Source organism: Protopterus annectens, chromosome 8.part0, assembly GCF_019279795.1.
Source record: "Protopterus annectens isolate FY-2018-M chromosome 8.part0, PAN1.0, whole genome shotgun sequence".
NCBI lineage: Eukaryota > Metazoa > Chordata > Ceratodontiformes > Protopteridae > Protopterus > Protopterus annectens.
The window spans coordinates 1,410,192,331-1,410,212,064 of NC_056741.1; the positions used below are offsets into that span (position 1 = coordinate 1,410,192,331).

General features: G+C 40.2%; 1 protein-coding gene across 2 annotated transcripts in view; it reads left to right on the forward strand.

Annotated features, from left to right (window-relative positions):
* ARHGEF12 (Rho guanine nucleotide exchange factor 12) overlaps nt 1-19,734 on the forward strand; it is a 3,716,336-nt gene that overhangs the window by 1,352,386 nt on the left and 2,344,216 nt on the right. The gene's annotated exons all lie outside the window — the stretch shown is intronic.

Here is a 19,734-nt window from a genome sequence, read left to right on the forward strand (position 1 = left end):
GGGCTAATGTACATTTCCCACTGAAGTGAATGGAACAGATTTTTTTAGTTCCTGCGGTTAATGTAATTTTGGCTTGCTTTGGTCTTGTTTATGATCTCCTGTTTAAGTTCTGACTGTCACCTACATTGTGGCTTAATAAAAGTGGCTTACATTTGTGGCTTTCCAGTGCTTTATTTATTTAGCATGATTATGAAGTACAGCATTATGAAGTTGGTTTGTTTTTGAGTTTGTGTTTATTTTAATTATATTCAGTCGTACATCTGGAGAGTCGATGACGAGGGCTCATTTCACTCCCAGTTAACTTTGCACAGTGTTCTGAACTTACAGGTGCCATTTTTGTGGAGAGGGATATTTTTAAGGACCTGAGTGTTTCTTACTAAACCAAGATACCCATTCTCTGATGTTAATGTGAGTAATCCTAATGCCTTGGTTATCTTTGAGGAGTTTAAATAGTTGGAGAAAAAATGTGTTCAGTTGTAAGAATTTATTGTGGTACAGTTTCTTCTCCACACTCTTCCCAAGAAAATATGTTCTGTAGGGACTCAGGATTATGATATTTCCCATGGGCATTTATAAGACTGATGTTATTTTTAGATTAAATGAGGTTTTTAATGTTACTGGTTTAATTGTAAGATTTTGTTGATCAGATGTAATGAATATGTAATGATAACATTAGAAAAAGATGTTTAGACCTTGGTTTCAAAAATTGTTAGAATTCCCAACACAAGTGACTGTTCTTTAATAAAATTAAAAAAAAGGCAGGATGCCAAAAAAAAATTATGAAATCAAATTTCAGTATTAGAAAATGAAAAAACTGAGGGATCTGAAAATGTTTTCTTGTAGAATGTTAAAACATTGGCATCTAAAAATGGGAAGTAATCAGAGGCAGAGACCGATGAGAGGAAGATCATGGCTGCTCACTAGATATAGATGAAGCTTTTAAATGAGGGAAGACAACCATTCAAACAGCTGAAATCAAAGTGATGCACAAATAGAATACAGAAAAACAGTCAATGAAAGGACAGAAGCAGGAAACGTATCCGCCAAGAAGGGTTATGTTTCTTGGCCGTTGGGGGTGGGGGATGCCACCAAGTAAAATTGTCACAGTATCTCTGAGAATGTTATCAGTCTCTGGCTCTGATTGAGTCCCATTCTTAGATGCTGGTGTTTTAACATGCTACACAAAAACGTCTTCCTATCCCTCATTTTCGCTTTACTGGTCCATTCATGTTATAGTCTTTCGCTGGTTCCTGGAGACAACAGCACCTGGTGCAGTTAGATGGTTTGCATCAGACAGTGGTAAAATGTGGAGGAACAAAAAGTGCAATGGAACACAGACAAACAAAACTGAGTGTACACGAGTTTAAAGAAGTCAATCTTTCAAGTAGGAGATTGTCGCATGTTGAACATTAAATGTTAATGAAAGGACTAAATTTTATATTGTGTCATTCAGCCAATGATTTGAAAACTGTTTGTGCTCTGAAGTTATTCACAAGATTGTTAAATCTGGATTATGTAATAAATGTTCACGCCCACACAGAAATATGTAATATTGGTAAGTGAACCCAGTGTATGTAGTCTGAAATTGCATGAAAGTATAGAGATGTTTTAAAATATTTGTGTGTGACATTAGGACATTGTTAAAACCAGCAATGAGAAGGTTTTGTAATTTGGATAATAATAAAAGAAAAGTGTTGGAACGATTGATTGTGTCATTCATAAGGCCAGGGCCATTGTTGTCATGGACAATGATCATTATAAGAAGTGTATGTTTGAAGTGTTAGAGAAGGATAGCGGCTTTATGGAAATTACCAGGATGATTGTACTTAAGGCATTTAAATATGTGATTAAATATTTGCATTATTTATATGGAATATATTTTATTTCTGAAATTGTTTATAATGTATGGTGCCTCCATCTATGATGCTCATCGTGCATACAGCTGCAGTCATAACAGATGGGGTTTTCCTGCCGTCAGGCGGGTCCTCGGTCGGCCGAATTCCAAAGTCTAGGTCCGGCGTCGGTTGTCGTCGCTTCCTCCCTGATGTCAGTGCGACAGGGGTATAAAAGATCCAGCCGACGCCATTTTCTTCAGTCTTTCTGGTGGTTGAGCAAGAAAAGAACACTGTCAGGGTAAGGTATCACCTCCCAAAAAAAAAGCACAAATCCAAAATCAGAAGAGGTTGATACTCCACAACAAACGAAGCAAACCAGACGAATGAAAAGACAAGTCCTTTATTCGAATAAGTAAGCGCTTTCACGTTGCTTGGAACGCTTCATCAGACTTCAACAAACCATAAAAATTTGAATCAACTTATATACAAGTAAAGCACCAATGAAAATCACATTAGCAAGTCACATGCAACTTGCACTCGCTTCTTTTGTAACTTAATAAGTCTGTTGCGTTTCCATGGCTTTCCAGTGCTTTGTTTTATTTATCATGATTAAAAGGCACTGCTTTGCAAGTTTGGCACATCTAAGTTTATACACACATTTTATTTATGCGCATGCATACACACATACTCACATATATATGCATATATATATATATATATGTATATATATATATATATATATATATATATATATATATATATATATATATATACATACATACATAGACACACACATGCATAATGTGAGTTATTTTAAGTTTTGGCTTATATCAGCTGATATATGCAAGGTAGAGGTCGCCACATTTAGTGATGTGGATTTCAATACTGCATCTGTATCGCATGCTGATATGGATCTGTGAAAATAAAAGAAAGCAGATGCCATACCTTGTTGAATGCATAGGAAATGGTATTCATGAGTTAAAGACAAAGTGAAAAACAGTGGGGAAAGCCACAAAATTAGGGTCAAGTTTTAAATATTACTCTAGTTAGCTTAATATTTGGACGCAGGTTTTACATCAGCATGCATATTCTAATATAAGAATTATAAAACTCTTAATGACTGACATTGTTGACTGTATTCATCAGTGATTTACCAGAAAGTCAAAAATTTACATGGCACTGAAAATGAGACAAAATTTGGAACATTATGCAGATCAGGGACAAATGAGAGAGGTATGCAGATGGGTGTAACTTTTGTGTGTGAGGTGGGTCTTCCCATTCAGTCCTAGATAGTGATGACTAATATAAACAGTGGTAACTGTGGTCAGTAATATGAATTCACTTTTTAAGCAAGCCTATCCTGCCTTACCTATGTATATGGAAAATCAAACTGTACATTGATATTTCAGACTATAAACTCAGTAACTGCATAATACTTAGTAATTTTCACACATTAGTATACTTGATTGTTACTTTTTTGTACTTCAGTTCTCATACACAATAAGTCAGGTTCCACTCCAGATGCTCTCTGTCCATGTTGGAGAAGGTTGAGTGGTGTATACCATGTGACATTACAACACTGCCTTCTCAATTTCTCAGCAACATATAGCATCTTGTTGTATGTACTACTGTTTATGATTAAAAATCAGTAAAATATGCCTAATGAAAGGTTGGAATTGGACTGATAATCCTTAATATGCACATTTCATAGGTTCATAGGTAGGTACTAGGCTATCGGCCCAAGGGCCTAAGTAAGTCTAGCCAAAAATGTTCCCTGGCTTACGCCACCCAAGAAAGTTATTTTCCTGTGCCCCTGTCGAGCAGAGCCACATAAGTGATCCCCGGGTGTATTTCCTATTTCCCATCCACTTATCAAGATTTTTCTTGAAGAGTGCTAATGAGGAACTTTGCTTGACATAGATGGGTAGCTTGTTCCAGAGTATTGGAAGTCTCTGAGACAGGAATTTATCCCTCCAGCATGTCCTGTTTATTGTGGTGACAAGGTTTAGGTCCCTAGAGCATGTAGCTCTGAGGGATTGAGATTTCTTTAGGTGTGGCATGTCCAACAGCTCTGGGTTTGACATAGCTTTATATGTTAGGCAGAGAACACCTCGGAGTAGGTGGTATGCTACGGAGTAAAGCTGGAGTTTTTTTGAGATGGTCAGTGTAGGGCATCTGTTTGAGGCCAGTAATCCTCTTTGTGAGGTACTTCTGTGGCCTTTCCATCTGTTGCAAATGTCTTGTGAGGTACATTCCAAAAGGGGCATTGTACTCTATAATGGGTCTAATGAGTGTCAATGTAAGGGGAACAATGACCTCTTTTTTCCTAGATGATAACCCTTTTGTGATGAGGTGTGCCACGTAGAAGGATTTCCTGACTACTGTGGCGATGTGATTATCAAAGGAGAGACTACTGTCCACCTGGATCCCAATTGCTCTTATCACACATTCGGCATTAAGTAGACTACCGCCTATATAGTAGTTCATGGGTACAGAGTTTTTACCAAAGGGGATGACAGTGCACTTTTTGGCATTGAGCTTGAGGCCATGCCTCTGACACCAGGCATTTGTCTCTGTGAGGCCCTTCTGTAGGATGTCTACATCATTTGGGGACTCGACTATGGCTCCTAGTTTGCAGTCATCTGCGAACTTCATTAGCCAAAGGCCTTCTGTGTTGGCCTGTACTTCAGAGAAGTAGATACCAAACAGGAGAGGTCCCAAGACTGAACCCTGTGGTACTCCACTTGTCACTGGTTTGAAGTCAGATTTGGAGTCTGCAACTTTTAAAGTGTGGGTTCTGTCAGTGAGCCAATTGGCAACCCATCTTATGACATAGGGATTTATACCTAGTTTAGTGAGTTTAGCTATAATTTCAGAATGGGGGATGGTGTTGAAAGCCTTGGCGAGGTCGAGATAGACTGTGTGAACAGCTTACCCTCATCTACAGCTTTGGTGACTGCCTCAAAGAAGTCTTATCAGGTTCAGCAGCCATGATCTGCCTTTCATAAACCCGAACTGGTTGGAGTCTAGAGTTTGGAGGTTACCAATGTCTTTGTTTATGCGTCCCATGATGATACGTTCCATGCCCTTACAGACCAGGCTTGTCAGGCTAATAGCATGATAGTTTCTGGGATCAATGGTAGCTCCCTCTTTGTGGAGTGGGATAACTGTTGCTGTGCGCCATTCAGTAGGCACAAAGCCTGATGTGAGACTGATTGAACATGGTGCTTAGGAGGCAGTTCGTTCTGAAGTTCATGTAAAACGCAGCCTGGGATGTTGTCCGGTCCCATGAATGCTGTGTTTTTGGCTTTAAGAGAGTGCAGCTTTACCTGCGTAGTTGTGATTACAGGGACTCTGCATTCTTCCTGTATAGATATGGGCCCTTTAGGGGGTGAGAGGGGGGGTAAAGTTAGCACTGAACCTATCTGCTAGGATGTTGGCAGTATCAGTTGGTTCTGTAATTTTCGTGCCGTTGTGCTGTAACTCAGCAGGTCTCTATGTTGCCATTGAGATTCTTGACATGGCCATAGAATGCTTTGTGGTTGTCCCTAGAATCAGTGGCGATTTTGTTTTCGTAGCTAGCTTTGGAGGATCTTATAAGGGATGTCAGCTTCTTACTGAGGCTGACCAGCAAACTCCTCCACTCATGGGGTTTTACTCTTTTGCAGTAGTTTCTTCCTTCTGTTGTAGAGTTTGTTTATGGCAGGGGACCACCAGATTGCTTCCTTTTTTTGGAGTATAGTGTCTTGGTTCTGTTTGGGATAGCATGATCCATGCACTCTTGTAAGTGCTTCTAGAGTGCATCTGTGTAGGATTCAGCAGTCGTAACTGTATTCTCCATCTGCATGGGTGTCATGAAGTTCGCCACTTCTGTCTTAAGAAGCATGAAGTTGCTTTGGAGAAATTGTTTACCATTATTTCCTTAATGGGAGGTGGGGGCCGGATGTGGATATCTAGGGTGATTAGCTTATGGTCAGATATGACCAACAAGGAGTTGACTTCAGGTGTGGAACACCAGTCACTCATATTGATAATGACTAGGTCAAGGATATTGTTGCCCCTGGTGGGGGTGTGGATAAGTTGATCCAGGCCATTGGAATTTATGAATTCCAGAAAGCATTGAGCAAAGGAGTTAGTACATGAGTAGTTTTCCCAGTTAGTGGTGGTGTAGTTGAAATCACCCATTATTAGCGTGTTTGGTTGAACCCTAATATTTTCCAGTATCTCAAGAAAAGGAGTGGGAATCCTGGGGCATGGTGGGGGATCTGTAGCAAGCTACAATTTGGATTGCAGTTTTGCCCAGAGTTAGTTGCACTTGGTTAACCTTGGATGCATTATGCTGAGCAACTAGCCTGGAGGTGTGGATATCCTTAATGAATATGGACACACCTCTGCCTTTGGTGTTCCAGTCCAGGTTAGGTGGCCGAAAAGTGTGGTATGCATTATAGCCTGGTAATGCATGACTACCTATTATCATGGTGACTGTGTAAAACCTTCTGTATACAAGTTATTACATAACAAAAAAGTGTAATTTTTTTAAAATTAGCTACTAACATATGTAGACTCTTACAGTTTAAAAATGAATCTGTGATGATGGGTGTGGTTCTTGAATATTGGCAGACAAATCCTTTTAACAATGCAGCTGTTAAATTTCAGCATATTTTGTTGGTTCCTGCGTGGGTTGAGACACTTCTGATGACAGAGCATCAGTTGGAGAATGAAGGCTTGTTGTGATGCAAGGAGCCAGTGGCAAGAAAAAGGAGTCTTGCCACCCAAGCTGCTTTTGGTAACCACTGTCTAAGCAGTGGGGGCAGTGCAAAGACATGTACTGAACGGGGGCATAGGTGGCCCTTGTGGTGATGCAATTGCTCACATTGCCACCAGGGATGGTGTTAGTCCATAAAAACAGAAAAAGATCTAATTGCTTTTCATGCTGACGAGAGCTCAAAAACACCCCTCATGGTTGCCTGCATGAAAGCCCTACTCTGACAGTGTTATGTATGATCAAGGGGAGGCTTGATGGTTGATAGGCACAGATACAAAAATGACTCAAATATAGCCATATTTTGAAAATGTTACAAAGCCACAGTGGTTGGCCATAGTCATATGAGGCTCCATAGCTTCATAGGTTTTAAATCTGTGCAGTAAACCATACTAAACTTTAGTGAGAGTTTTTTTTTGCTGTAAAAGTTCACTTGCATTTAATCCACATGTAACTTGTAAGTTTTGAAACTGTGCTTTGCATATCAAAGCTGACCGAGCATGATGACCATTTTTTGGCACGCTGCCATAGGTCTCTGTTCAGAATGCCATCACACAGAGACTTTCAGCAGTATCCTTTTTCATGCTTTCATCTAGTAATTTTTTTCTGTGCGGTAACGGAAATGGTTAATACTTGCATTGTTGAATTGGCACTTTTTGCCATGCTCAGTGACTTTGAGATGGCATCACTCAGTTATTGCTGAATACTTACATACATGTAGCAACCAGATATCACTTTCTCAGCACTAGTGACCTCCTTTATTTTTCATAATTCCCTAATCTGTGTCCCAAGCATCATTAGACCACTGATTCACAAGATTGACCTGTACAAGAAAATGTTTGTAGGCTCGCTGTACATTTCGAAAGACCTATGTTTTTGACATTTTGAAAGACCATTTAACAAGTTGGTGCAAGTAGTATATTTAACTTTTTAACCTGAAAGTTGGTAAATCGTAATGTACAACTTGTGTACTTAATTTGCCTAATTCTGAATTAATATGAAAGCACTCTGCTTCAGTAACTAGAGTCCAGTTGTGTCTGCAGAATTACCCAGGTCACACAAGGTTGATCTGGAAGAACAGCATTTCTTTCATTTTTCAGAATGTCCTTCATCCATTTCATGCTCACAGAAAAAAATGACACCATTCCAACAGTTAATGGGCAGAAGGCAATAAAAGTAATCGTGTATTAGATGCCAGTCTGAATGCACACTCACTTCCATGTGCAAACACACACACATTTATTTTGAGGATTGCCAATTCACCTATAGATCAAGTTTTAAATAAAATAATTTGTTGTGATTTTAAAACAAATGCATTTCTTCCTTGGTTACTTCTATCATATTGAAATCACAAGTTTTAATTTGTTAGATCCCTGTCTGCAGAAGAACAGTATAGCTAAAAGTAGCCACAACTAAACTGTTTTCTTGACATATTTGTAAAGTTTAGTAAGTAACATGTTTTTGGTTCATAGGTTCATAGGTTCATACTAGGCTATCTGCCCAAGGGCATTTATAAGCCTAGCCCATAGTTATGTGGCTTTCGCCACCCCTTTAGTTTGAATAAAAACTATGCCTATCATTTTTCTGTGCCTCTGTCAAGCAGTGACACTGAAGTAATCCCTGGGGTATATCTGCGATCTCCCATCCATTGGTCAAGATTCCTCTTGAACAAGGCCAGCGAGGTGCTCTGCCTCACATGTACCGGGATTTTGTTCCACAGCATAGGGAGTCTCTGGGTGATGAATCTGTCCCTCCAGCACGTTCTATTTATAACCGTGTCAAGGTTTAAGTCTCCGCCCTTGTGGTTCTGAGAGATCTAGATTTTTGAGGTGAAGCATATTCATCAAATCTGGGTTTGACATGGCCTTATATGTCAGGCACAGGTCACCTCTGAGCAAGCGGTATGAGACTGAATAAAGCTGGAGTTCTTTCAGTCGGGCAGCATAAGACATATTTTTGAGACCCTTTATCCTTTTGGTGAGGAACTTTTGGGGCCTTTCAAGCTGCATCAGGTGTCTGGTCAGATACATTCGAACGGGCATTGTACTCAATCATAGGTCTAATGAGTGATGAGTACAGGGGACGATGACCTCCCTTGATCTAGATGTGAATCCCTTCATGATCAGGTGGGCGATATAGAAGGTTTTCCTAACTACTTTAGCAACATGAGTGTCAAGCGAAGACTACTGTCAACTTGGGTCCCCAGATCCCTGATGACTTTTCTGTGCTCAGTGGATTGTCACCTATATGGTAGCTAGGGGTAACCTTGTTTCTCCCGAAGGGTATGACTATGCATTTTTGGCGTTTAACTTCAGGCCATGGCTCTGGCACCAGTTATCCATTTCTGTGAGGCCCTTCTGGAGGATATCTGTGTCAGATGTGTTTTCGACTATGGCCCAGTTTGCAGTCATCTGCAAACTTTGTCAGCCATAACCCTCCTGTGTTTGCTTGTACTTCAGAAAAGTAGATGCCGAACAAGAGTGGACCCAGGACTGAGCCCTGTGGGACACCACTTGTGACAGGCTTTGAGTCTGACATGGCTCCAGCAACTCTGACCCTGTGGGTTCTGTCGCTTAGCCAGTTTGCAACCCATCTTGTGATGTATGGGTTTACATTCAAGCTGATGAGTTTTTCGATGATACCTGAGTGGGGTATTGTGTCGAAGGCCTTTGCCAGGTCGAGGTAGGCTGTATGGACTGCCTTTCCCTCATCAATGGCCTTGGTGACTGTCTCGAAAAAGTCAACCAAGTTTAAGAGGCAGGATCTGCCTTTGACAAAGCCAAACTGGGTTGGATCCAAAGTCTGCAAGTTCCCTATGTCTTTATTTATGAGTTCCATTATGATCCTCTCCATGGCTTTGCAGATAAGGCTTGTCAAGCTAATGGGGCGGTAATTTCCAGGGTCTGTGGAGGCACCGCCCTTATGAAGTGGGACCACAGTCGCCGTGCGCCACTCCTTGGGTACGTATCCTGAGGTGAGGCTAAGATTAAACAGCTGTCCTAACTGTGGGTTTAATTCCTCATTGAGTTCATGAAGCACACAGCCGGGGACACCATCCGGTCCCATGGATGCTGTGTTTTTTGCCTTAGTGAGGGCAGTTCTCACCTGGGCGTTGGAGATGTTTGGGGGGCTACAATCCTCTGGAATAGATATCTCTCCTTTTGGGGGGGAGGGGGGGGAGAAGTTTGCACTGAACCTGTCAGCCAGTATGTTAGCAATGTGTGTGTAGGTTCAGTAATTTTCACATCATTTTGAACTAATTCTGAGCATATCTGGGAGTTTCCTCCTAGGTTTCTAACATAGCTAAAGAAGGCCTTATGATTGTCTTTAGAGTCCTTGGCGATTTTTCTCTCAAAATTTGCCTTGGATGATTTTATGAGAGCTCTTAGTTTTTTACTTATAATGATCAAAGGTGTCTTACCTTTCAAGGATTTTGCTCTATCTTGTAGTAGCTTCCTCCTTTTGTTGTAGAGCTTGTTTATGGCTGGGGTCCACCAGACTGGACGCTTGCCTTTGATACAGAGAGTCTTAGTTTTGTTTGGGATTGCCTGATCCATGCAGTCCTGTAGGTGCTGGTAGAAGGCATTTGTAAGTGATTCAGCGGTTTGAGTAATGTTTACCACTGGCTCAGGGGCCTTAAAGGAGACCACACTAGTTTTTAGAAGTGTGAAATCGGCTTTTGAGAAGTTTTTCACTGTGGTCTTTTTGTTTCAGGTGGGGCGGGATGAGGACCTCCAGCGAGATTAGTTTATGATCTGATCTCACCAGTGAGGGGTATACTTCGGTGTTGAACATTTTGATCCCATGTTCGTGATGATGAGATCAAGTATGTTTTCACCTCTTGTGGGGATGGTGACTAGTTGTTCCATGGCATTTGAGTTTATGAACTCCAGGAATCTTTGGGTTAGAGTGTTCGGGCTTGAGTAGTGTTCCCAGTCTATATTAGGGTAGTTGAAGTCACCTAGTATGATGGTGTTTGGAGATACATTTATCCCCTCCAATGTTTTCAGGAAGGCCATGTGAGGTTCCTGAGTTTGAGAGGGTGGCCTGTAACATGCTACAAATTGCAGAGCAGTCTTGCCTATGGTTAATTGCACCTGGATGGTCTCCGATGCATCGTGCGTTGCCACCAACCTTGAGGTGTGGGTGTCCTTTATGAATATGGACACCCCCCCCTCCTTTCTTGGTGTTGTCCGGATTTTGGGGCCGGAACGTATGATATGAAACCTGTTAGTGCTGGGGTGCTCTCAGGAGCCTTGAACCAGGTTTCTGTCACAGCACAGACATCGATGTTCTCCATATTGAGAAGGGCCTCGAGTGCGTGCATCTTGAGATTGAGACTTCTGGCATTGAGCAGCATTACCCTTAGTTTTTTTCCTTTTTGGTGTTCTAGGGTGGTAGGTTTAGAATTTGAGCCTTGCCTAAAAAAGGCACTATGGGGGTGGCAAGAGCCTTTGCCAATATCCGCAAGCCCAGGGGTGACAGGTGCAAGCCGTCCCTTGCGAAGCAGCGTAGCTTGTCCAGCATGTCATCCCAGGCAGACAGACATTGGATCCCCTTTGAATGACACCAGAATTTAAGCCAATTATTAAAGCTGATCATCTTATCACTGTATTGTGGCATCATTCTAGGTGAAGGTAGGATACTGCTCAAGGTCAGGGTCATACCTGCCTGGGCTACATAATCAGAGAGCTCCTCGACGTCCCTTTTCATGTAGTCCAAGGAGGTACGTCTCAGGTCATTGACACCAGCGTGGACAATGACTGAGTCGTACTTGTACCTGCTGTTGAGAGACCTGAGTGCTTGCGTTATGTGGCGGATTCTAGCGCCCGACAGGCAGCTTACTGTGACCTTCTCCTTACTCAGTCTGGTGGCGGACGTCAGTGTGTCTGACTATGGAATCACCAATGACAAGTGTGTCTGGCATTTTGTTTGGCCTTAAGGGCTGTGACTGTTTGACACTCTGACTGTGTGGTCTATGTGTTGCATGTGTTGGGTCGTGAGGTGGTAGTTGTTTGGGTGTCTGCTTTGGTGGCCTCTGCTGTTTTGGTAAATTTTTGACCAGAGCCTCCGAGTATGTCTTTGTGTGAGTATGTGTATGATTTGAAGTTGTGATGGTACCATGTGTGACTGGGTATGTATTGTGTGTGGTTGCCTTCTCCTCCTGTCTGGTCTTGCCAGTCCTATGTTGAGAGAGCTCAGCCTCCAGTTTGGCCGTATAGTTGCATCTCTCGCATGTATTTGTGTTTTGTGGGAGAAGGAGAGGATTGTCTGTGTACATGAGGCAATTGTAACATTGCCTCAATATTCCCAGGTTCACCAGTTGAGCTGGAGAGGACACTAGCAACTGATCCCTCGACATACTAGAAGTAGTAGATAAAGAACTTTCAAAGGACTCCGGGGAAGTGGGATTTGGGCTGGTGGGGTACTATCTATAATAAGAGTGCTTTATCAAGGTGCAAGTACTGTAGGAGTAAGTGCTAGGCTTTACAGATAGAGAATAGTCTACTTGGGAATCAAGTAGAGATGAACTTTTCAGTTATAGGATATGCTGGTTAGATCAGCAGTACAGTTTAGCGTGTTTTATAGCAGGGGCTGAAGGGAGCTAGGAATTGGCCCAAACGACCAATGGACTACTAGTTTCTGGCTGAAACTTCACCAAATCGGACAAAAAGGCCGCTCAGTGCTTCCCACTCCCACTGGTAAGCAAAGAAACTTCCCTCCTTCCTAATAAGGCAATGGATCAGTAACAGGAACTAAAAACAAAGCCCAGGGATCAGCAACTCTGAAACTGGACTACTCTAGTTCAGTAAAGTGGGAAAACAAGAGATTTTTTGTTTTATTACAGAGATAAGGAAAAAAACAGACAGTAAATGCTATAAATGCTGTAAATCGGCTAGCGCACTTTAGTGTGTAGCCTACAGAAACAATTTGCAACAATTAGTAACTTAAAGTGCAATAAACAGTGTAAAATGCAGAAATCACTTAAAGTAGCAGTAAAACAGGCGAAATGCAGTCGCTAGCTTAATAACAGTGGGAAAGCCACAAAAATACTTATATCTGGTAGAAAGTCACTCTTTTAGCTCTCTGCTGCTTGGATCACTCTGCAGGCCACCACGAGGATCTGTGCAGAGTTGGTACAAGCTGGAAAACACGTGTTTAGCGTGTTTTATAGCAGGGGGCTGAAAGGAGCTAGGAATTGGCCCAAAACGACCAATAGACTACTAGTTTCTGGCTGAAACTTCACCAATTCGGACAAAAAGGCTGCTCAGTGCTTCCCACTCCCACTGGTAAGCAAAGAAACTTCCCTCCTTCCTAATAAGGCAATGGATCAGTAACAGGAACTAAAAACAAAGCCCAGGGATCAGCAACTCTGAAACTGGACTACTCTAGTTCAGTAAGGTGGGAAAACAAGAGTTTTTTTTTTTTTAATAGCTATGTCATAGATTGACCCCTCCCATACCCAGAGATGACTTCCTCACAGTTACTTTTACTGTTGCAATTTTTAAGCTGTCTTGCTTATGCAGTTGTGAAATTTTCGGGTCTATATTATATGCTCGAAGACTAATTTCTTTGAACATGGAAAGGTTGACACGTAAACAGCAAAAGCTGTAAACCACGAATGGCCACTTCTGCAAATTTTTTCCTAGGGAAAACATTTGCTTGGTCGTAAAACATAAAAACAAACTTTAAAATGCTAATCAAGTGGGGGGCTTCGCCCACTACCCCCCAACTCTGAGATTGCTCTACATTAGAGAAAAGGGCAATTCCTAATAACGGCTATGCAGATTTTTTCCCCTAAGAAAAAATTTGCGGAAGTGGCTGTTCTGTTTACGTGTCAGCATTTGTGTTTGAAGAAAATAGTCTTCGGGCATATAATATCAACCCTACTTTTCAATAGTTGCTTCACTAGCACTCTACAGTGGATATATTAAATTGACCTCCAGACATGAACCTGGATTTGTACTGAACAATAAGTCATGCAGAAATGAATGTCTGCCCATTGTAAACTCCTTCACAAGTTATTAGAGGGCGTTTTGTTCATACAGCTGTTAGCTGCAGTAGGTGCCATTTCATTTTTAGATAATTGCAAAAATATATTTACATATAATTTCTTATTTTCTTGACAAAAAAAGTGTAAGTATATTGAATGCGTTGCTAGTAAGATGGCGTGAGAAGTATTTCCAGTCTTATGCAAGCTTTTATTTGACATTATTACATGATAAAATCTCTCCTTGGGTAAAGATATTAATAGAAAAATTAACTTGTTATATATATTCATAATTTTGTGTGAAAATCATATTTACTCAGTCACTGACCACCCCACTTTAGTCATGAGCAATTCCATACATAAAAGTCCTGGCTGGGCCTGTCAAATGCTGCCCCACAGTTCTTCCAAGAAAACACTGCCTGAAGTATTTACAGAAATATATCTGTGCACATTTACTCACTTTATTGATAAACACGTGCATATGTGCAGTTTAGTGATGGCTACATACAAGGTATCAGTGAGAAGTTTTCCAGCATTATCTAAACTTTTTTTTTTGATAAGATGAAACACCTTGTGCACACCTCCTAGGTCAAGTTATCAGAAGAAATCTATGTCAAATTGTTTGCAGTTTGGCATATAAATAAGCCTCATTGGGTAATCTCTGCTATGTCAACAGTGAGCTGAGATGGCTAGATATTCTTTCTACATAATTAAGTCACCGTTTTTCTCTGTAGCTGGTATTGTGTGTGTAGTTAAGGCGTGAAGGTTATTGTGATTTCAAGCAGTGATTTCAAGCAGCTTATTGAATGTCTTCAATAAAAAGGAAAAAACTAGGCAGAGGGAAGGAAAGAATCAACAAATAACACAAGTAGATGTGTACAGTATTGCCCATCATGAGACTTGGAGTGTGGACTGCCAGCAGGAGCGAGCTATACCCATGGAGGAAACCCCAGATGGAGCAAAATGAATCAAAATAGGTAAAATGTTTGACAGTAATCAAAGTGAGCAGCACTCAACAGATTATATTAAATCCAACAATAAAATATTAGTGCAAGTAAAACGGCCTTAAATCAGCATGAAACAGATACTGATGGGTTAAAGAAAGTGTTACAGAGGAGTAAAACGGACTCTCTGAAGACGTTTTGGGCAACCTTGCCAAACTAGAAGACCAGACGATGAGAGAGAGAGAGAGAACACGTTCCCTGTAGTAATATCCCACATGGGAAAGTAGGTTCAGATTTTATACAATTTGAGGGCCACTGGGTGAGTGGACTGGTGCACCCGAGTGGAAGAGCCTACTAGACAGTGCACATAAGTGCTTTAATGCAGCTAGAGTCAGAAGAAGAAAACAGCCACAGACAATATTGATTAAATGCCAAAACTATTGAGCCTTTCAGAGCTTTGGGTGAAAGGGAAGGCTCTCCTGCTTGATGGCCAAAAAATCTCTGGACAATGACTTCTTGTTGTTGACAGGGATAAGGAGGAATGCATTTATTCCAGCTTTCAAAGTCTGTTGAACAGAATACCAGCCATATTGAAAGTCTTCTCTTCCCAAAGTTCAATTTTATTTCTTGATCCTGAGCAGACCCAGCTTGCATAAAGTAAATACCAAAAGGAAAAAGCCCATGCGGGGGAATGTCATTGGACAGGAACAGTGGGTGGCAACTGACTCATCACCAATGTACTTTGAAAAGAATGCCAGTAAAACCTTTTTCAATTTTTAAGAGGAAAATAGAAGAGAGCAAAGGGCAGTGAAAAAAGTCTCCCAGACAGTGTGTACTACATCTGATGATGTGGCTTCCCATTTAAAACAATGCTTAGGTGGCTTACAGGAAGAGTAATAAACTGATTCAAGGGATGTATGCCAGATTGTTGAAGGTTACTATACAGCTGAACTATTTTGTTTTTATTGGAAAATGCATTTGCTGTATGCTTAGGGTAAAATTTAAATTTAATGAAGGCTATTTCCTGTTTCTTAAAGAATGTTATGTTTTTGGACTGTTGATTGTTGTTTGGAATATATCTAAACTACGCGTGGAATATTTCCAAACTGCTTAAGAATAGTGGGAGGAAAATACAAGAGGTGACATGAACAACTTCAGTCTGCCCCTTTAGTTAAAATTGCCAGTAATTCCCGGACAGCAGGGGGAACAGTTAGAATGGTGTTAATTTTTGTATTTGATAAAAAAGGGGGAATGTACCCTGTGATAGCTTATAATATCTCTAATATAATTTTTGTGAAAGAACCGTCTCTGCAGCTGATCTTGAAGTGTTTATAGCTAGAGAGCAGTGTGTTTTGTTTTTAGAGCAGACATATACACAGTCCAAGCTATCTCAGGGTTGGGGGAAGGCAACTGCGGTTGTTATGCTGATGATCAGTGAAACCTACGCTTGTGTTGCACTACCTGAGTGTAGCTCAAAAAAGTTTAAAAGAAGATTGTTGTCTGTGGGGAAGGAGGTTAAGCTGCATGTAGTTTGTTTTGAGTTGTTTGTTAGATACTCAGTTGTTAAATGAGCTGTATGCAGTGCAACAGGTATTACACCATGAATCATCAGGGAAATAGTAGAAGGGATAAAAAACAGTACACCATTTAAGGTAGGTCTGAGATTTATGTCTTGGAATGTAAATAGCTTGATAAGACAGCATTACGTTTGTAAAAACTTTATTTATGGCTAGAATGAGAAAACTCCATATGTTCCAGGAGAGGTACCTTAAGATTGAGAACTGATTACCCATTAAAAAGGGGTTTAAAAAGGATATGCCTCAGAAAATCCAAGGTGTAGAAAGAGGTGTTTTGTTATTATTTTTATTATTATTATTAGAGAGAGAGGATATGAATTTTGAAGTGGAAGCGATTAAACAGGATACTGAAGGAAGATTGAGACTGCATGAAGTTACAGGCAAGACAGCAAGATAAATATGCTAGTGAATATTTATCTGCCTCGAAGAACAAGAGTCTAGTCAGATAATGATATTGTGGCCTTTAATCAGGGCTTATTATGAATTAATGGAGATATTTGATATTATCATGGATATATTACATGTGGATAGTGGCCTGAGGATCTGGGCAATCCCCTAAGAAGGGAATCTACTTAAAAAGGTTTTGTCAAGTTTATGGATGTAAAGATATTGTCACTACAGGTTAATCAAGGCATCTATGCTTATTTGAACAGGTGTGGAGCTTGGGCTAGTTTAAATAACATGTACGTGTCAGAGGAGTACCAATATTGAGTGGTCTTGTCCTCAGTATTGGACCGTGATACTGTAAGCTTATGTATGCACTCAGTAACATATCCTCAAGGGCTTCAGCATTGGAAGTTTCCCACATATTGGTGAAAGTCTGATTAACATGCTCAATTTACCCAAACTTTAGTAAGGCTGTTGATTACAGATAACAGTGCTAATGATGATCAGCTTATCCAGGCATGTGAAAAAAATCAAAGAAAATTTGAGACAAGGATTGCAGCAAAGGGAGAGCTAGTAATTACAAGAATATTTTAAGACATTTCAGGGAAATACAGGTTGTAGGAGGTGCTATGCCCCAAATTTAGTAGTAGATGATTTAAGAAGAAAAATGTCATTTACGCAAAGTAGAAGTATCTCAATTAAGAATTTTTAGTTTGAAAACTCCTCTTGAATGGAAAAAATATTAGCATGTAAATTGCATTGTCAAAAGGTGGAGTGGGAGGGTGGAGATGATGAGGAATAAAGCTTATACGCAGGAGAGTGTAGGGACTGTGGGTGTAAACGTGTGGCAAATATCAGAACAAAAGGCCAAAACACTTTTGAAACTATTTCAGATGAAATTGCAGTTTTAGAATATAAACATTTGAGTAAATCTCCAGGGGCAGATGGTATTCTTTTCAAGAGTTATGGAAGAAAGGGAAAGATATGCTAGTGGCAGTTAGGTTAAAATTATTTTAAGGGTCTTACTTCATCAGGCGAAACCTTACTCATGGAATAAGGCAGTGCTAACAGCTATACTTAAAGAAGAGAAAGCTTGATTCATGGCTTCCAGTTATAGAGCATTATTGATTTTAAACCCTGATTGTAAATTATTTGATCAGTTTAATGGGTAGACTTGTCAAGTCGGATCAGTTTGGATTTGTGGCTAGTAGACTGGCATACAGCGATATAGTTACATCTCATTTAAGCACACCCCTTTGCCCCTTAAATGTTTGGATGCCATAAAGACATTTAATAGAGTTCACTGGGAGTCTTGAAGAGGTTTAACTGTCTGAAGCATGGAAACTCAGTGGCAAAAAAGGCCCTACATATACTGTCTGAGATGGCCATTTCTCTGAATACTCCTTTTTCCACCACAATGTGGTGATGTTGGAGCTGGTAGACAAGTCTGGGGGCTGTGAGGGGCTTGCACCCCATATTGATGCCACAGAAAAGATGTTTAAAGGAGGAGAGCAAGGATCAAGAGTCACTGTTCCACTGGGTTTTCAGTCTTATTTTCTTATTCAGTCTTTAGGCACTGAGTGTTGAGTGACATTTCAATAGGGAGCCCTTGATGGGATTTGGTTACTCAGGGAAGTTCATTGACATATTGACAACTCTGTTAGGGAGCCACATCATTAAAGTTAAATAAGCTAGTAAAGTCACTTCATTTGAATAGGGGGACAGGGTAGGCTGGTCTGCTATTCCCTAACTCTTCAGCCTATATCTGGAATCAGTAGTCCAGAAAGTAAGACTTGAATGATGTAAGGAGTGTATCATTTAAGTACTTGGGGGTTTGGTTAACTATTAAAATGGGGACTCTCCCAAAGAAACTTGGGAAGTGATTAGGAAGACTTGAGACTTAATGGATTTAGTGTTAGATAACAAGATACAAGCTTTGAAAATATTTGTGGTACCATTAGTATGTGGATTCCAAGGTTTCCTCTATGGAGTAGAAGACCATATTTGGTGGATTCAGAAAGATTTGGAAAGGGAATTATCAAAATATCCAAGAGTAGGGATGGAGAAAATGATACTTCCTGGAAATCATTGAGGCCTAGCTCAACTGTATTTATGACTACAGACTTAAAATGGGCATGTCTGTTACACATGCAGGGTTATAACGCAGGATGGAAATGCATGACCTTTATACAAGAGGGAGAAAATAAGAAAGTTAAGGCAAGGAATGTTTGATTACAATGCCCTGTAAAGACTGGGAATAAGCAAGCTCTTTATAATATATGCAAAGTCATGCAAAAGGGGGATATGTTATCAGAGTTTGACTGTTTCAGACGGAAAAGATTCCCGTAAGGAAGGCATAATAACAAGATTCAGAATTTGTTTTAGATAATTTTAGTTAAGATAGTGCAACAATATTAAAACAGGCTTGTAAAATTGTGTACTGGGAGGCAGTAAAGCAGCTTTTCCATTTAGTGGATGGGGATTATATGATATACAAAGCCGTCTGTTTGATAAATAAAAGTATTAAGGAACGGTAGACCAAATGCACCCAAATACCACATTTAATCAGGATTATGATAGAGGCAAGATCTGCTGTTTACTACCATGATCACTTTGATTAGTAAAATTTTTCACTGATTTCTTAGAAGATAAATCAAATAAAACTTTGTAGCTTAGAAAAAACCTGGGGGGGAGACCCTGTAAGGCCATGTTTTTTGAGATGCTGAATAGTAAGAATTATGTCTGGCCCCAAATAAGGCAACAGATTCTAGGAAATTTAGACTCTTGGACTGGAAATGCCTTTACAATATATGTTTATATACACCAGCTAGGCTTCACAAAATGTTTGCACAGGTCAGTAAGGAGCGTTCCAGATGCCAAGAGGAGGGTCTTGATAATGTAAGCATGTTTATTTTACATTTGTTTACCAGGGATGTCCAACTGGGCTAGTGACCCTTTTTCAGCAGAGGCCTGGGGAGAAATGCTCCATTACAAAAACATCTTAGAAATAATACAATAAATTGATAATGAAGAATACATAACTTTGGTAAATATAGGTAGTAAATTGTTTATACATAAACAGTAAAAATTGAGAGACTAATATAAAATGGGAAAAAAGCCAACAAATAAACTAGCATGAAATAGCTTGTACCATCAGAGAGAAATGACTGATCAGTAGATCAGTATCATAGTTTTGGTGGTAAATATTTATGAGGTACATGTGTGGTATATGAACAAG